This window comes from Monodon monoceros, unplaced genomic scaffold (assembly GCF_005190385.1).
Source record: "Monodon monoceros isolate NGI ecotype Baffin Bay Population unplaced genomic scaffold, NGI_Narwhal_1 Super_Scaffold_2, whole genome shotgun sequence".
NCBI lineage: Eukaryota > Metazoa > Chordata > Mammalia > Artiodactyla > Monodontidae > Monodon > Monodon monoceros.
In genome coordinates this window covers 53141167-53158747 of record NW_021703776.1, presented here as the reverse complement: position 1 = coordinate 53158747, position 17581 = coordinate 53141167, and positions in this window count along the sequence as shown.

Here is a 17581-nt window from a genome sequence, read left to right as displayed (position 1 = left end):
AAAAAAACACACAAAAAAAAAAAAAAAAACGGACGGATAGAACCCTAGGACAAATGGTGGAAGCAAAGCTATACAGCATAAATCTTGCTCTCAAAGTCCACCTCCTCAATTTGGGATGATTCGTTGTCTATTCATGTATTCCACAGACATCAAGTTGATTGTGGAGCTTTAATCCGCTGCTTCTGAGGCTGCCAGGAGAGATTTCCCTTTCTCTTCTTTGTTCTCACAGCTCCCAGGGGCTCAGCTTTGGATTTGGCCCCGCCTCTGCGTGTAGGTCGCGGGAGGGCGCCTGTGGTTTGCTCAGGCAGGACGGGGTTAAAGGCGCCGCTGATTCGCGGGCTCTGGCGCACTCAGGCGAGGGGTGGGGGGAAGGGCATGTAGGGCGGGGCGAGCCTGCGGCGCCAGAGGTCGGCATGACGTTGCACCAGCCTGAGGCACGCCGTGCGTTCTCCAAGGGAAGTTGTCCCTGGATCCTGGGACCCTGGCAGTGGCGGGCTGGACAGTCTCCCTGGAAGGGGGGTGTGGATAGTAACTTGTGCTCGCACACAGGCTTCTTGGTGGCGGCAGCAGCAGCAGCCTTAGCGTCTCATGCCCGTCTCTGGGGTCCGCGCTTTTAGCCGCGGCTCGCGCCCGTCTCTGGAGCTCCTTTAAGCAGCGTTCTTAATCCCCTCTCCTCGCGCACCAGGAAATAAAGAGGTAAGAAAAAGTCTCTTGCCTCTTCGGCAGGTCCAGACTTTTCCCGGGACTCCCTCCCGGCTAGCCGTGGTGCACTAACCCCTTCAGGCTGTGTTCACGCCGCTAACCCCAGTCCTCTCCCGGCGCTCCGACCGAAGCCCGAGCCTCAGCTCCCAGCCCCGCCCGCCCTGGCGGGTGAGCATACAAGCCTCTCGGACTGGTGAGTGCTGGTCGGCTCCGATACTGTGTGCGGGAATCTCTCCGCTTTGCCCTCCGCACCCCTGTTGCTGTGCTCTCCTCCGTGGATCCGAAGCTTTCCCCTTCCGCCACCCGCAGTCTCCGCCCGGGAAGGGGCTTCTAGTGTGTGGAAAGCTTTCCTCCTTCACAGCTCCCTCCCACTGGTGCAGGTCTCATCCCTATTCTTTTGTCTGTGTTTATTCTTTTTTCTTTTGCCCTACCCAGGTACCTGGGGAGTTTCTTGCCTTTTGGGAAGTCTGAGGTCTTCTGCCAGCGTTCAGTAGGTGTTCTGTAGGAGTTGTTCCACGTGTAGATGTATTTCTGGTGTATCTGTGGGGGAGGAAGGTGATCTCCGCGTCTTACTGTTCCGCCATCTTCCCGGAAGCCCTAATTCCTTTCTTAAGAGGGGGAAATGGAGGGTCAGAGATGATTAAATCACTTTAAAGCTCCACAGTGAATTTTGTTTCTGCTCAGTACTTAGTGGAAGCTCGGTGAGAGAAATATTCATGCTGTACTGTCTGAGGTAAATATACTCTATACAATATACTCTGTTTCTCCAGGTGAGGAGTTTGAAACTAGTGTGAGTTACAGGGACCAAGCAGGCAGTGCTGATGACTGAGGTGGCAGAAAGGGGACAATGGCTAACAGGATAGCTGATCTTCAGCTTCCAGTGACCTCCTCAAGTTGGAATGGGATGCCAGTGGGGCTAGACCTACTAAATCAAATCAAACACACACTGGAATTGGATCTTATTTGAAACTCCCAATTTAAATGTGGGAAACAATAATAATAACATTAACAATAATAATACAACCCCAATGAAAATACATTTATGGGCTGGATGTAGCCTATTTTCTGCCCCTTTGTGACCTCCTCTGCAGAAACTTTAAGCCCCCATCATGGGACTGGTCATAACACGTCATTTATTCTTTTTTGTAGAATCGGTTTTACAGCATTGTGCTTTTGTAATATTGTACTTTCGGCTTACGTCGAGGTACGTGAGGTCCATGATAAGAAACTCATTCTTGCATTTATTGTAAGGCTATTTGGAGGACATTATTCACTGCGTTGGTCCTTGTTATAAAAGCCCAATGGGAAAAATTTCTCTCTGGACTCAGTGTTAGTAATAGTTGCACTTCTCATGAATAACTGTGTTTAAGTCTTATGGACCCTGTAAATTATGTAACTGAGCATGCTTTTTCACTTGTCTTGCTTGCCAGAAGGTTTGAAACCAAATTTGTGGTCCATAATAACAAAAGATTAAGGTAATAGTGACACATTATTTGCATGCTGATCTGACTGTGAATTTTATTTCATTTCCTGCTTTTATTTTATCTTTGCTCCACTTTACTTATTCTTGAAAATAACCTTGTATTGAATGCATTTTAAAGCTGCTACACACACACCACAGGGTATAAATGATATATATCTAGTAAAGGTTAGAATCCGAATTTAAACTCAGAGCTGCAATTCTAAGTCCAGCCTTCTCTCCTTTAAGACACAATTTACTCTTGCTTTTGGACTCTGAAACTAAAAGTAGTTGGGTTGGAAGGGATGTGTAGTTGGTTATTTCAGTACAGTGCAATGCTTTTCTTTTTTAAAAAAACATGCTTCTTGGTGTATGAATATGTGTGCATGTGTGTGTGCATGCGGACATGTGGGATGCTGTGAGGTTTGAAGGGGTTGCTTGAAATTGATAACTTTTATACATTCACAGCAGGGCTGCAAAAAATTTGACTCTGAGCTTAATGAAAATTAACATCTTCCTTCTCTCAATTTCAGGCCATTTAGATTTATTTGAATAGAAATTGTGTTCTTGAGAAAGCTCTGAATGTGTGTGTGTGTGTGTGTGTGTGTGTGTTACATCTGGCTGTGTATACTCTGTCTGCCTGGAACCAGAGGTAATGCTTAGGGGAAGGCAAGATGACAATGGCAAAATCAGCTCAGGCCGGGGAGATTGTACAGCTGAAATAAAGAAAAGCATGTATTCTGCTCACTTACTATCCCTTAGGGGTCACTACAGAAGGTTAAGATACCACATTTGCTCTCACACAGTCCTTCAGTCCTAAAGTTTTTGAAAACTCATTGCGAAGCTTCAAAGGAACTCCAAAATTGTCCCTGCCTAGCCCATTACTGTATTATTAACTCATCATCCAAAAACCTATTCAATTTCTTATTCTCCTTTACCTTTGGGCGTTTAATTTATCTAAAACTGTATAGAACTATGCAAGCTTTCCAGAGGTCATTAGTTTAGCCTTCTGCTACCAAGCAAGACTGCATTTTTCAGCATTTCCACGGTCATAGATTTTATAACCTCCTTTGGAAACACCTTTGGACATTTAATCAGTTCTTGGCTTCTACTTAGCCTTCATCCCTCCAGCTGTATCTTGAACACAGTTCTTTCTAAGTGACAAAGAAAAAAACATCAATGATCTATACCAGTGTTTCTAAAACTTTGTATCAGAATAACCCAAGTTGCTTGCTAAAATGCATATTCCAGGGCACCAGCATCAGAGGGGTAGATTAAAAGAATCTTGGGTAGCATCGAGGAATCTGTAATGTTCTAAAGCACTGGAGGCAGGCTGCTGTTCCATGCTTTAGGAAGCATTATTTTATGCCTTCAACCAGTGAGCCTCAGACTTTAGAATAGAGTTTGTTAATTTTAAATTTATTGCCTAGCCATCTTCCTGGAGAACCAGATTTTATGGATCAGATATTGGACCTGGGAATTCAGAGAAACTCTTGATGATGTTCAACAGTGTTTGAGGTGTATATCATTAGGTCACCTATAATCTCCTCCATAAATTTAAAGTTATGTAGTTTCTCTTCGCTTAAAGTCAAAACTTCTGTGTGTTACGTATTATATTTAATATTTCAGAGATATTCACACAATATTAAGTAAGGTATAAGTATGCATATGTCATAGTTGTTGTCATCCTGGAGCAAAATTTCTTTTTATAGATACTAAGAAAGTCATATTGTTCACTTACAGGGGTAATTTTGTGTAATAGGTTAAAAACGAACCCAAAGCCATACAGGAAAGTAGGGAGACTTACATAACAAATACCTAGATACCTAGTACCTGGATTTAACAAGTGTTGCCATGTTAGTGTATTTAATTCATATTTCTTTTACTTTTAATAAAATGTTATAGATAAAACTGAAGCATCCTTTGGATCCTAACCTCTTCAATTTCCATTCCCCCTGTCATGTTCTTGTAAGTAAATCTTAATCCATATGTATATTATTCTTCCTTAGGCTACATTTCCAGAAATCTAACTGATGAGCCAGCTTAAACAAAGGTTTAAGATCTTGACAAAATTGCTCCAAAGAAGGAATGTACCAGTTTGTATGATTGCTGTTTTATATATATATATATATATATATATATATATAGTTGCTTTTTTCTGTTAGGCCATTGCCAAACTGAGGGTTTGTCATTAACAATAATACCTAATTTTATAGGTGTAGGTAGTATATTATTGTTTGAATTTTTATTATTATTATTGAGTTTACACATTTATGTACATTTTTAAATTTAGTTTTTTTGAATATAGTAATATATTCACATTTTTCAAAACCCAGAAAGTATTAACAGGTATATAGTGAAAAGTCTCTCTTCCATCCTCGATAGCCAATCCCCTCACAGATAACTATTATTTTTGGTAAATTTGTCTGCTTCCAGAGTTTCTGTATGTATATTTGAATATAACATGGATATTTCACTAGACTTCCATCCCTTTTTCCCCTTGACACACCAAAGTTAGCATATTTATTCACTGTTCTGTATATTGATTTTTCCCCACATAACAGTATAGCTTGTAGATGTTTCTACAATGGTATACAGAAAAGTCTCATTTATTTTTTCCTGCTGCATACTATTCCATTATACACCTGTACCATACTTTATTTAACCAGCCCCTATTGGTAGATATTTGGACTGTTTCCTTACTTTTCCTATTACACATGGATTTTACATGTGTAATAATGTATGGCAGTGAATTTGTCAAGTCCAAGGGTATATTCATTTGTAATTTGATAGATATTGTCTTATTGTCCTCCTTAGGTGTTGTACCAATTTACGTCACTCAAGAAATGCATGGAGCTCCTATTTCTTCACAGTCTTACTGAAGTGTGATCATACTTTTGAAATTTTGCCAATCTGATAAGTGAAAAAGTTTTCTAAGTGTATTTCTATCCTAATTTTCTATTATTTTAAGTGAACTGAGAATCTTTTTTTATATGTTTGAGAACCATTATTTTTATGTGAACTCTGTTCATATCTTTTGGCAATTATTATATTGAGTTGTTCTTTTCCTTATCAATTCTAACACTCTTTTTTTTTTTTTGCGGTACGCGGGCCTCTCACTGCTGTGGCCTCTCCCGTTGCGGAGCAGAGGCTCCGGACGCGCAAGCTCAGCGGACATGGCTCATGGGCCCAGCCACTCCGCGGCATGTGGGATCTTCCTGGACCGGGGCACAAACCCGTGTCCCCTGCATTGGCAGGTGGACTCTCAACCACTGCGCCACCAGGGAAGCCCTAAGACTCTTTTATGTATTAGGGAGGTTATTTTCTGTCTCTAATATGACTTGAAAATTATTTTTCTCATTTTTCAGTTGTCTTTTGACTTTACTTATAATTTTTATCCCCAAAAATATTTTTAAAAATTTTTGAGTAATTAAATTTATCTATGACTCAAAATCCAAAATGTACATGAAAATCTACCTTATCGCATGTAGATTCTGGATTTTGAGTCACAGATAAAATGACCTTACAACATAATTCTCCCATGTCTTCTCTTGCTACTTTTATCACTTCATTGAAAAAATATTTAAATCTTTGTTCCATGTGTAATTTACCCTAGTGTGAGGTAAGAATTGCATATTTAACTTTATTTTTCCACATGGCTACTGATTTGTCCCAACAGTTTATTGATTAATCTATTTTCTGCACTGGCATGAGACTCCATCTTTATCATATAGTGAATTACCATAGGTATTTGGGTCTATTCTGGATTTCCTTTTCTATATCAGTGGTCTATTAATGTCTCACTACAATACTGATTTGATTATTGGTATTTAATAAAATGTTTTAATATCTGATAATTCTAATCCCCCCTTTGATATTTTTTTTTCCAATTTTTTCCTGACTATTGTATTTGATTATTTTTCTATATGAATTTAAAGATCTACCCATCTAGTTAAAAAAACTAACTTTTAGGGATTGTTAAATTTATACATTTCTTTAAGGAGAGAATATGGTATATTTTTCCATTTGTTCCTGTCTTCTTTTGTGTCTTTTTGTAGCATTTTAAGGTTTTTTTCATAATGGTCTTTTTCATTTCTTACATTTATTCATTGGTATTTTATCTTTTTCAATGCTATTCCATATGCAATCACTTATTCCATTTTGTTTTCTACCTGGTTGTTATTTTTACTTATGAAAATATATATTTCCTTATTTGCTGTGAAGATTATAATTATCTATTGAATTTTAAATTACAATAACAATTTTTATATTCACAGAATTTCTATTTAGTTATTAAAGCTCAGCTGGAGCTTTTTTCATAGTTTCTAGTTATTGTTTTAGTTTCTTAATAATTCTAAATAGTTTATTTTATGGTCTTTTTCAGCTCTCAGGGGCCAGCTTCTCAGGGGAATCTGTTTTGTCCCTCATGGCACTACCTTTTCTTAGGAGATTTAAAATTTTTGCTCTGAGTTCCTCTTCAGCTGAGCGACTTTTCCCCACAGGATTCCCTTGAGCTCTTGGTTGTGAAAATATTCCTAGAGTACTTTTGTGGCTGCTTGCTCCAGAGGCTTAACATTTTCAGTGGTTGTGGAGAGGTCTGTATCTTAATTTCTTGTCGTCAGGATGCCTTACCGTGTAATTAGTGTAGGTTGAGACCCTACCTGCCTGGGGTTTGATGTCTCATGAGTTTACTTTGATCCCCCCTTAGAGCCCTGGACATATGGCAAACTTTCGTGCTTTTTCCCCAGGCTTTTAAGTTTTTTTTGTTTTTGTTTTTGTTTTCAATGAAAGCAACAGCTCTTCAACACTCTGTATTTTGCAGAGGGCTCCATTTCAGCCTTTCTGCTTGCTGCAGGCAGAGACCAAGCCAATCTTCTCTCTTCCAGAGGGAGTGGTAACACTCCATGCTCTCATGTGCCGTTGGCCCATGTCTTCTTTAAAGAATCTTAGGACTGATAAGGCAAGACTGTCCAAACAAATTTAAATGAATAAGAATGTAACACTGGGAAATATTGGAAAAGAATAGTAGTGTGAACATGGAGAAATTTCTTCCCTTTCTTATAGGGAAGTATTAGAGAGAAAGTCTGTAGTGCTTTTTCCCCAAATGAATGCCTCAGGGTTTATGTCAATTTGTGCCCTTGCCTTAAGAAAAAGTTGATAAGGTCTGCATTTTCTTTTCTCACCTTCATTCCTTTTTATGTCAGAAGTTAATTATCTAGTCTCTCTAATTATTACCAGCACACAGAGTCTCAGGGCCTGCAAGAGGTTCACAATTACATATGGGCTTTTATTTAGCAGTTTACACAGTATGGGCTTTGAGCCAATTTGAGAAACACTGAAAGCCATTATCATCTATCTGTAAAGTGCTTTGCCCTGTGTTTGCTGCCCTCAGAACAGTGGGTTACAAGAAACCCACAAAATACTGGTGAAATAATTGCGCATGCAGTTCTGGGCATTTTGTAGACAGCCATTTGCTAGCGGCACATCCATTGTGTGCTTATTGGCTTTTTTCTTTTGAGAAGTCAGGCAAGTTTTTCTTTTGTTCTGGAGAATCACTATCCTATTCCAGCTAATCATTCCTTTCAGAAGTTTTCTTTGCCATAATCCAATCTTCCCAGAAGACAATTTGATTTTATTCCAAGTCTATGAGTGCCATATCCTTGTAGGCTGGGTCAGTCATTTCAGAGTGATATAGAGGGTTTTTCTTTCTTTCTTTTCATTGAGTCTAGGGATTGAGGAACTGGATTTCATCCAACAGTTGACTTTCTTCACTGTTCTTTCTCTTCTTTCTATCTCAGCATTTTTCCCCCGCCCCCAACCCCGTAGGTATTCATACTAGAAGTTATCCAAGCCTTTGGAAATACTGTTTTTTTACCTTTTATAGTCTTTGGTAGACTGTTTCTATCTTGTATGTGAACTACTGTTTGGCTCTGAAGAAAATTCTTTGAAATTATTTCAGTCTCTTGACAGTGATATAAGATTATATCATCTTTTCACTAGGTAAAAGACAACAGCACTATGCCTTCTTAGAAAATAAACAGCATCACACACCAATCAACAAGGTACCACGGGAAACCTCCAGTCCATGAGTGAGTGGAATAATGAGGGGAGGCTGAGTTTTGTTGCATTCCCAGACCTCACATACCCTACTGGACTCAACTGCACATTTGGCTGCAGATTCTAAGAGTAAACCATACCCTTGTGTTGTTATATGGAAAGAAACACATGAGTTACAAAGGAAACACATAAGCCTCAGGGATACTTTGCCCAGAGCACGTGAGCCAATTTTGTGGCCAGACTTAGCATAAACTGAGATTTGCCAGCAGACCCAGAAATCTGCCTTTGGTGTTCCTAAGTTAATACCATTTTCCCTCAAGACAAAAGACATGCCACCTAGAATGGGGCCTCGGATGCAGAACTGGTTAGAAATGAGAAAGTCCTTCTTTCTAATGACAGAGATTCCATTTGCACTGCACGCTGATTGCAAGAGCAGTTTTGTGGGGCTCTCAGGCCTCACTAGGGATATATTTGCGGGAGAATGTGATGAGGATGGCAAAGCGGTACCTCATTGTCTCCCTGGGCTTCTTGCACAGATGTGCTGATTTAACTCAAGGATATGCTGAAAAGACTTTCTCTGCTTGGAGTATAGCTTACAGAGAGAAGCACTCTTGCAGTCTATAAGAATGACGAGATGACTATTTGACCCAAGAGCATTTATTCCCCACTGGAATAAATGATCTCAAGATTTGATAATTATAATTGTTGTGGTTGGGCTGAAAGTAGGCCTCTCTCTTCCCAGGCTGACTGGGTAAAATGGTCTCTTGGTTGATGTGAGCATTACAAGTGTGAATTTGCTGACGTGGTTGGTCCACGTGATATTTCAGGAGAGGTGGGCACTGTGTCTGGCCTGTGGGATGGCAGATAATTGGCTACGTGTAGGGGCAGAGAAACAGTAACATACTTTAAACACCCACTTGCCCCGTCCCCTCCCTCTTGCAGAGAATTGTGGGATAATTTGCTGTAAAGTAACTCCTATCATAAAAGAAAACATATTCTCTCGGCATGGGCAGGGCCTATAGTAACGTGATGATTTTATATACTAGTTTTCCTAAGGAAATTCTGGTTTTATCAAATGAACAACCTGGCAGTACAAAACTCTTCTAATATTTCTCTTACCTTAATCTCCTATAAAAGGCATTCAAACAGCTTGAATGAAGAGGTTCCATTTTATGTCAGGTTTTCTGCTTCATTCAAATAGAATCCACTTTCAGTGTACTTTGTTATGAACATACGATGCTGTTATTTCTAGGGCGCATTGTTTAGGAATTGACAGGTATATGAAAGATATATGAATCCTTCCACTAGGGGAAATTTGTTACTTCAGGAAAGGAGTTTTGGTTTTCAAGAATTAGACACACTATTAAAATATCTGTAAATTACGGTGAAATATTACACTTGGCTAGCTACCCTCTCACCAGTCTAGCTTCATTCAGCCAGCTTTTCAGCAACTCAAAACACTTCACAATTTGGCTACAGCTGTTTGAGAAACTCGCCGGCCCTGAGTGTGACATTATTTTCTCCTTATTTACTATTTTGTCTCTGATGCAGAGCCCTTAAATTTAAGGGTCCTAAAGCATCTTTTAGAAACAACAATGAAAACAAAATCAAAGTGGAATTCAGTTTATGAAAGCATTCCAACTCACTTGTACAGGTTGAATCCATGTTTCCACTTATCTTTTCACCAACGTGATGGGTCCCTCTCGTCATTGAACAGAGCTTTACTAAGCACTCAGTGCTAAGCACTGGCAAGAATGCAGACCTTTACCAAAATCTGTATTTCCTCCCCTGAGCGTGACCCTCCCACCAAATAATCCTATTGTTTCCCATACTACTGGTTGTGAGAACTTTTTTGAATTTATTTCATAAGTACTTCCTTTTTCTCCCATCTGTAGGTGACCCTCTTCCTCCATGGTGGGAACATGGGTGCATGGGTGGTACTGGGGGGAGGGGAGTAGGGAAAGAAGCTGTCAGTTCATTCTGTGTGGGAAATGAACAGTTTAAGCTTCCTTGAGTAGTGTAGCACGGGTTCTCTGTAATTCTCAGTTTCTCCATTTTGGAAACGTCTTTTCTAAAGTGGAACCACACTGGCTTTAATCCATTTCATACATTTAGAGTTTTCCTGAAATAGAATGGCAAGTAAGGGTGTGTAATTTGGATTCGTGTGTAACAGTGCTCAAATCTGGGCTCACCACTTACAATCTATGTATCTCTGAACAAATTCCATTATCTCTCTGAGCTCAGTTTTTCATTGTAAAATAAGGCTGATAATCATAGCAAACCTATTAACATTGTTTTGAAGATTAAATTGAATACTAAATGTGTACTGTCTGTTACATAGTAGTTCCCTTTCTTTTTTTAAAAAAAATATAATAAATCTGCCAGGAGACTAGTATCTCTATTCGAAATTCTGCATTCACTTCTTGACATCTCAACATCAGGTGTTAAACTGGCAAAAGTGAAGGAAATTTAAAAGAAAGGGAGTGGAAGCAATTGATGTCATAAGATTTATTTACACAAGTAATAAGGATAGATGTATTTTTGTATAAACCATGTGGAGAACACACTTCTGCAAAGAATTCCAATATAAAAGCATTTTAAATTTAATTTTTAAGTTAATTTATCAAAATGCTTATGCTTTTACTCAAGGATTTTGAAGTCTTTACCCACGTTTTCAGAATCCCATGAGGAAGGTATTATCTCTAAATTGTGGATGGGAGAAAAAAAGATGCATAGAGATAATGTGATGGGAGCAAAGTCACACAATGGATGAGGAGTGGAGACTAGCGTGGGCTCTGGTCAGGCCTTCACTGTTCTGGTCCAGGAGCCTGAATGTACAAGGTCACCAGTAACTATTCAGGAATGTAACACATGCTACCTTGGGTCTCCTTCACAGAATCTGTTCAAATAGGAGGGATTAATCAACCAGTGACCTGTCACTTTCACTGACCTATGTCCAGCATAACCTCCATGCTTGGTGGCTATAATCCTTCTTTTGTCCCATTCCCTTCATTGTACTCACTTGTACTCTCCAAACCACAACTCTGGTTAAATCCAACTCTCTAATTTCTCCAGGCCAGCACCCATATGACTTAAGAAAAATACGTAACGAGGCTGACTAGTCTCCTTAAATTCTTGACCTTGAACCTCATCTGGGCTCTGAGTGCCCACCGACAATCATTCCAAACTTTCCCTATTCTGCTCTGCTTGATAGCTAGTTTACTCTTTCCTCCTCCCCAAGCTTCAACACTTTCATTACCTTCATTTTTACAGAGAAAATTCGGGCATTGGAAGAGCATTTCCACAGCTTCTCATGACATTTACTTTCAAAGCCCTCTAGGGTCTGCACCCATATACTCTGCTGTCCTAGCTGTGACCATGGGTGGGTGTCTGTACCCCTATCTCAGCCCCCCGGGTCCCATCTTCTCTCAGCTACTCAAGGACATTCCTCCAGAAATTCTCCCCTCCCTCTCTGATGTCATTAGGGTTTTGTTTGTTTGTTTGTTTTACTGGTCTGCTGGGTCATTACCATCAGCATTCAAACATATGGCTGTTTTTATCTTACTAAAAACAAAAAACCAAAACAAAACCCAAAACACGCAAGAAAACAACTCTTCTTTGACTTCACTTCTTCCAGCTCTTGTTGCCCAGTTTCTTTGCAGCAAAACTCTTTGAAGCAGGGTGGTGTAAACTCAGTTTCCAATTTCTCTCCTCCCATCTCTTTTCAATTTGGCTTTTATCCCCCTACTGTCCTCAAACTACTCTTGTCTGGGTCACTGATGTCTTCCTTATCGCGAAATATAGTGGCCATTTCTCAGTGCCCATCTTAGTTCTGTAGCAATGGGCACACTGCTCTGTCTTCTCTTTAATAGACTTTCTTCCACTGGCTTCTAGGATACCATGCCCTCTGTTTTCTTTCTACACCATTGGCTCCTCCTTCTCAGGTGCCTTTGCTTGTTCCTTTTCATCTCCCAGACCTCTTAACATCGGTGCGCCCAGGGCAGAGTCCTTGGATGCTCTGTCTGTGATCTCATACAATCTTGTGGCTTAAATGAACAAACAAATAAAAAATAACTCCCAAATTTACGTCATCCCATCAGATCTCTCTTACTGTCTCCAAAGTGATATTTTTGATTATTTTCTGCTTAGATGTCTAATAGATATTTCAAATTTAATGTCTCTGAAGCTGAGCTTCTGAATCCATCTTTGGATGACAGCAAATCCATCTTTCCAACTGCTTAGGCCCAGACCAGAGAAGTCATCTTTCACTCTTCTTTCTCTCATACCTCACATCCAGTTTATCAGAAAATATTGTTAGTTCTTTCTGCAGTGTATCTCCAGATATGCCAGAATTTGGCCACTTCTCACCACCTTGACTACTCCCACTGGTCCAGGGCTCTGTCACCTCCCCTCTTACTTGATAGCCTTGTCACATGGGCCTCCTGCGTCTGCCCATATCCCTCTGCCCATCCCCCAGTGCTTTACTGTTTACTCAAAATCTAGCATCCAGAGTGAACCTTTTTAATGTGTTAGTCATATTATGTCACTTTTCTACTCAAAATCTAGCAGTAGGTGCCACTTGGGATAAAACCCAGTCCTTACACTGTTGTACAAAGCCTTCCATAGTCAGACCCCATGCCCCTCTCCATCCTGTTACTGTGCCTCATGTCCACTCCGCCCGGGCAGCACAGCCCTCCTTGTTTCTTCAAACTTGTCAAGCATGCTCCTGTCCTAGGACTTCTGTACGTCTCTCAGGAACCTTCTCCCCCAAATGTGCACATGCCTAACCACTTAACTTCATTTAATCCTTTGCTCAAATATCAGCTTCTCCATGGAGTCTAACCTGACTGTCCGATTTAAAATTGCAGCGCGTACCATCTGCACATTCCTGAGTCCCTTTGCAATACTGGATATTTTTCTATAGTCCTAGTCACCTCCTGATATCTGTTGTATGATTTGCTTATTTATTATGTCTGTTGTTTCTTGTCTTTATCCTGCCAGAATTCAAACTCCCCAAGGGCTAGAATCTCCTGCTTTTTTCACTGATATATCCTGAGTAAGTACAGTTGTATCAGGCAAAAAGTGGATGCTCAAAACACATTTGCTGAATGAATAAATGATTTTAGGGATCCTGCTGCAGTTATAGACAGGGTTCGCATTGGAATATTTTGGGGTTCGTGGTTTTCTATTCCTGGGCTGACATTATTCTTTGTTGGAAAGAGTCAGGATATTCTGTGGGGCACTATTGTGGAACCCTGACCCAGTATGGATTTCACCTGGAGGACTCCAGAATTCTTTTTTCCTAAGATTTTACAAAAGTATCCCACATGTTTAGCACATTATCTGGTACATTAGCGAATGAAGAAAAAAGCTCCAAACTTTATCTAGACTTTGCATTCTTGTAAAATAATATGAGTTCTAGAACATACTTCCTGGAGAGCAGGGAACCAGCTGGGTCTCCGTTGTGGCCAGCTCCTTGGACCTCGTGGCCACTTGGTATATACTGCGGCATTGGAAATCTATTGGACTATGCAACGATTGTTAAATAGTTCATGCTGAGGTGGAAACAGCGCAAGCTTCAAGTCAGACAGATGTAGGATCAGGTCAGATCCTAGACTTAATGCTCCAAACCTCTTTTTCTTTACTATAAAGTCATTGCAAGGTTCAAATGAGATAGTGTAATGTTGCCAGCTCAGGGCAGGCACGGAGCAGGACCACTAAGGGTGAATTTTTTTTCCCTGGAAAAGAACTCTCTGCATTAACTCCTGTTATATTATTTTCTGGGCATCACAAAGGAATTTACCTTGCCGCAATATATGAACATACACCAAAGAGATTAATTTATGAACTGGAAGAAACAGAACAAAGGACTTCTTGCTTCTCTTTTATTAACTCTGAATGCCTCAGATTTACAATAGAAATTACAAGACTATAGTAGTTTTCCAGGGAATGTCAATGAAAAAACCGCACACCATCAATTCTGGAGATCAAAGAACTCAGTAGCCATTTAAATTTCCACTAAGAATATGTGATTGTGAACATTTATTGAGAACCTACTGTGAGCAGTATTAGGTGTCTTGTAGAACCGAACATAGAAGAGATGTTAATGTGCTTTAATAGCACTGGGTGAAATATTTCTATCAAGACTACTGAAGTGCTTCTAAGGGACTGTCTCAGAGATTGTTAGGCACACTTTAGAGGATGCTGTTAGGAAGCTTTTAGGGGAGTTGTGCAAATGCATAGTCAGCTTAAAGCTGTTAAACACATTAATTAAAGCCAATTATTCTTGTGTGGTGGCCATAGTTTTAATTGAAAATGACTCCACCACATCTGCTTCCTTCAGGCACAAATTTAGGCTTCATTTGAGAGAGTGTGTAGGAGATCAAGGATTTAAAAAAAAATCCTTAGGAATGGTAAGGAATTCAATTCCTGTGTAGTCCTCTAAAAATCACCTACCCATTTAGTGCTACAATTAATTCACCTGTGAAATAGAAACAGTAACAATGCAAACAAGAATTATTTTTCTGGAACTTCTAATCGAAGTTCTCCAAAATTGAAGTGGGCTGAAAATGGCTTTGGAAATTATAACGCAGTGTAATGACTGAGGAAGCTCAATTTCATTAGAAGGCTAAGTATAGATTGAACCAGTGCTTGTTCCTGTTTCCCTGAAGTTGTTCCTGCTTACACCAGGAAGATAACACTTTGGTAGCCAGTGCGAGTAATACCAGCTTTGAATTGAATTTGTCTAGTCTTCCATACTGAGTTATTTTCAGCCATTCAGAAAAATATACAAATGTCACACTTCTAATGATGCAAAACCAGTTTGCACTATTGGAACAATTTTAATTTATTTTCAAATAATTGCAACTAAACAACTGCTGCTTTCTAAGTATTAACTAGGTTGACATAAGCGATGACTTTAAGATACACTTTAGTTTTTAAATTAAAAATATCTTTTAACATCTTTATTGCTTTACAATGGTGTGTTAGTTTCTGCTTTATAACAAAGTGAATCAGCTATACATATACATATATCCCCATATCTCCTCCCTCTTGTGTCTCCCTCCCACCCTCCCTATCCCACCCCTCTAGGTGATCACAAAGCACTGAGCTGATCTCCCTGTGCTGTGTGGCTGCTTCCCACTAGCTATAAGATACACTTTAAAAGTGCGGCAGTAATTAAGTTACACATATAATTTGGTATGTCCTCATCAACAGCTAGGTGAAAAACCAGAACACAAAATTGAAATCAAAACATGATCTTAATTATGCAAAGATATTTATATACTTCACATTTTCTTCATGTATGTATGCAATAGAAAAATATTGGAAGTAGACATGGCAAATGTTAGCAGTGGTCATCTCTAGGTGATGAGATTACTGGTGTTCTTCTGTTTTCTTCTTTGTATTTTCAATGCTTTCTGGGTTCCAGTTAAAATCTATGAGTCTGATAGTAGTAGAGAAAAGCCATTAAAATTGTGCTTAGATGTACTTTGCACAGGGCCAGGGGCATAGAACAGTAAATGCTGAGTGAATGAATGGGTCGATCAGGAAAGCTAACGAGCTTTACCAATTCTCTGGCAGCTTTGTCCATCTTTCTTGTAGGATGAGAGTAAAATGTCACATCATGAAGGTTTTGTTACAAAATAAATGATGACGTGTTATAAATCACTACCATATATTATAAGCATGGACTAATCAAGTCCATTTTGTGAAGAGACGGCCCTAATTGCTTTTTTTTTTTTGCCGTACACGGGCCTCTCACTGCCGAGGCCTCTCCCGTTGTGGAGCACAGGCTCCGGACGCGCAGGCTCAGCGGCCATGGCTCACGGGCCCAGCTGCTCCGCAGCATGTGGGATCTTCCCGGACCGGGGCACGAACCCGTGTCCCCTGCATCGGCAGGCGGACTCTCAACCACTGCGCCACCAGGGAAGCCCCCTAATTGCTTTTAATTTCACGCTTTCCCTTACCGTACTTGCTAATTCTTAAATTTGTAATATCCAGTGTTCTCTCAGTCACTAGCATAAATTGGCGATGTTCTACTGTAGGCAAATCAGTTGGCTGAAAAAGTCAGTTATGTGGAAAATACTGTAAATAACCTTTTTCAACTCAATTAAACAATTTTGGCGTGATACCCCAGGATTTAAGGAACAAGTAATTCACTACGGCAGTTAAAAACCTCTGGGTCCAATCCAGAAAACCTTATACAGACAAAATTCTCACTTTCGTCAGCACTAATCTTATATTCCCAAGGGTATCAGGATAAGGCTAGAGATGAAATCCTATGTGGACAAAAGAAGAGGATGTGAGCTAACACTTACTGAATGCTGCACGCACTATCATTATTCTTAGTTTCCAAAGTAAAAATGGTGTTGGACATACACACTACTATATATAAAATAGGTAACCAACAAGGACCTGCTGTATAGCACAGGGAACTAAGTATTCTGTAATAACCTACAAGGGAAAAGAATCTGAAAAGGTATATATGTGTTTGTGTGTGTGTGTGTGTGTGTGTGTGTGTGTGTGTGTGTGTGTGTGTATCAGTGGTTTTCAATGGGCAGTAGTCCCCTCTGTGGGATATTTGACAATGTCTGGAGGCATTTTTGGTTGTCACGTGTGTGTGGGTTGCTACTGGCATCTAGTGGGTAAAGGCCAGGGATGCTGCTAAACATCCTACAATGCGCAGTACAGTTCCTCACAACAAGAATTATCTGGCCCCAAATGTCAATCATGCTGAGAGTGAGAAACCCTGATGTGGATCAGTGGTTCTCAGAATGTGGTCCCCAGACCAGCAGTATCAGCATTAGCTGGGAACTTGTCAGACACGTACACTCTCAAAGCCTCACCTTGGGCCTCCTGTTCAGAGGGGGCCCAGCAGCTGTACTTTAACAAACACTCCGGGGGATTCTGATACATGCTAATGTTCAAGAGCCACTGAAATGGATATTTCCATCTTCTTCTTTTTCAGCCACTTTAAAAAATGTGCTTTAAAAAATTCTTGCTTTCTGTTCAACCTTTGTCTTTGACCAGTAGCTAAAGTCTGAAATCAAGACCCTTCACAGACTCCAATTTCTTCTACCCTCAAGAACCTTCTTGTCTGGTGGCCTCTCTCTAGTTCTCTGTCCCAAAGAAACCCCCTTCCCAGGAGCAAGCTTCTCTTCTCTTGCATTGTTCTAAAATACAACAGCCAGTCCTGTGCTTTGGTCTCGCACAACTAGTCCACCACACAGCTTGTCTAAAGCTAGAGCTTTGTCCTCCAGTGAGTCAGTGCTAGTAAGTGGAGGTTTCACGCAGTTGCTCAACATGTGGCATCAAAGGGCTTTTGAGGTTAGCACTCTGGGTCTTCTTTAGTTTTGAACC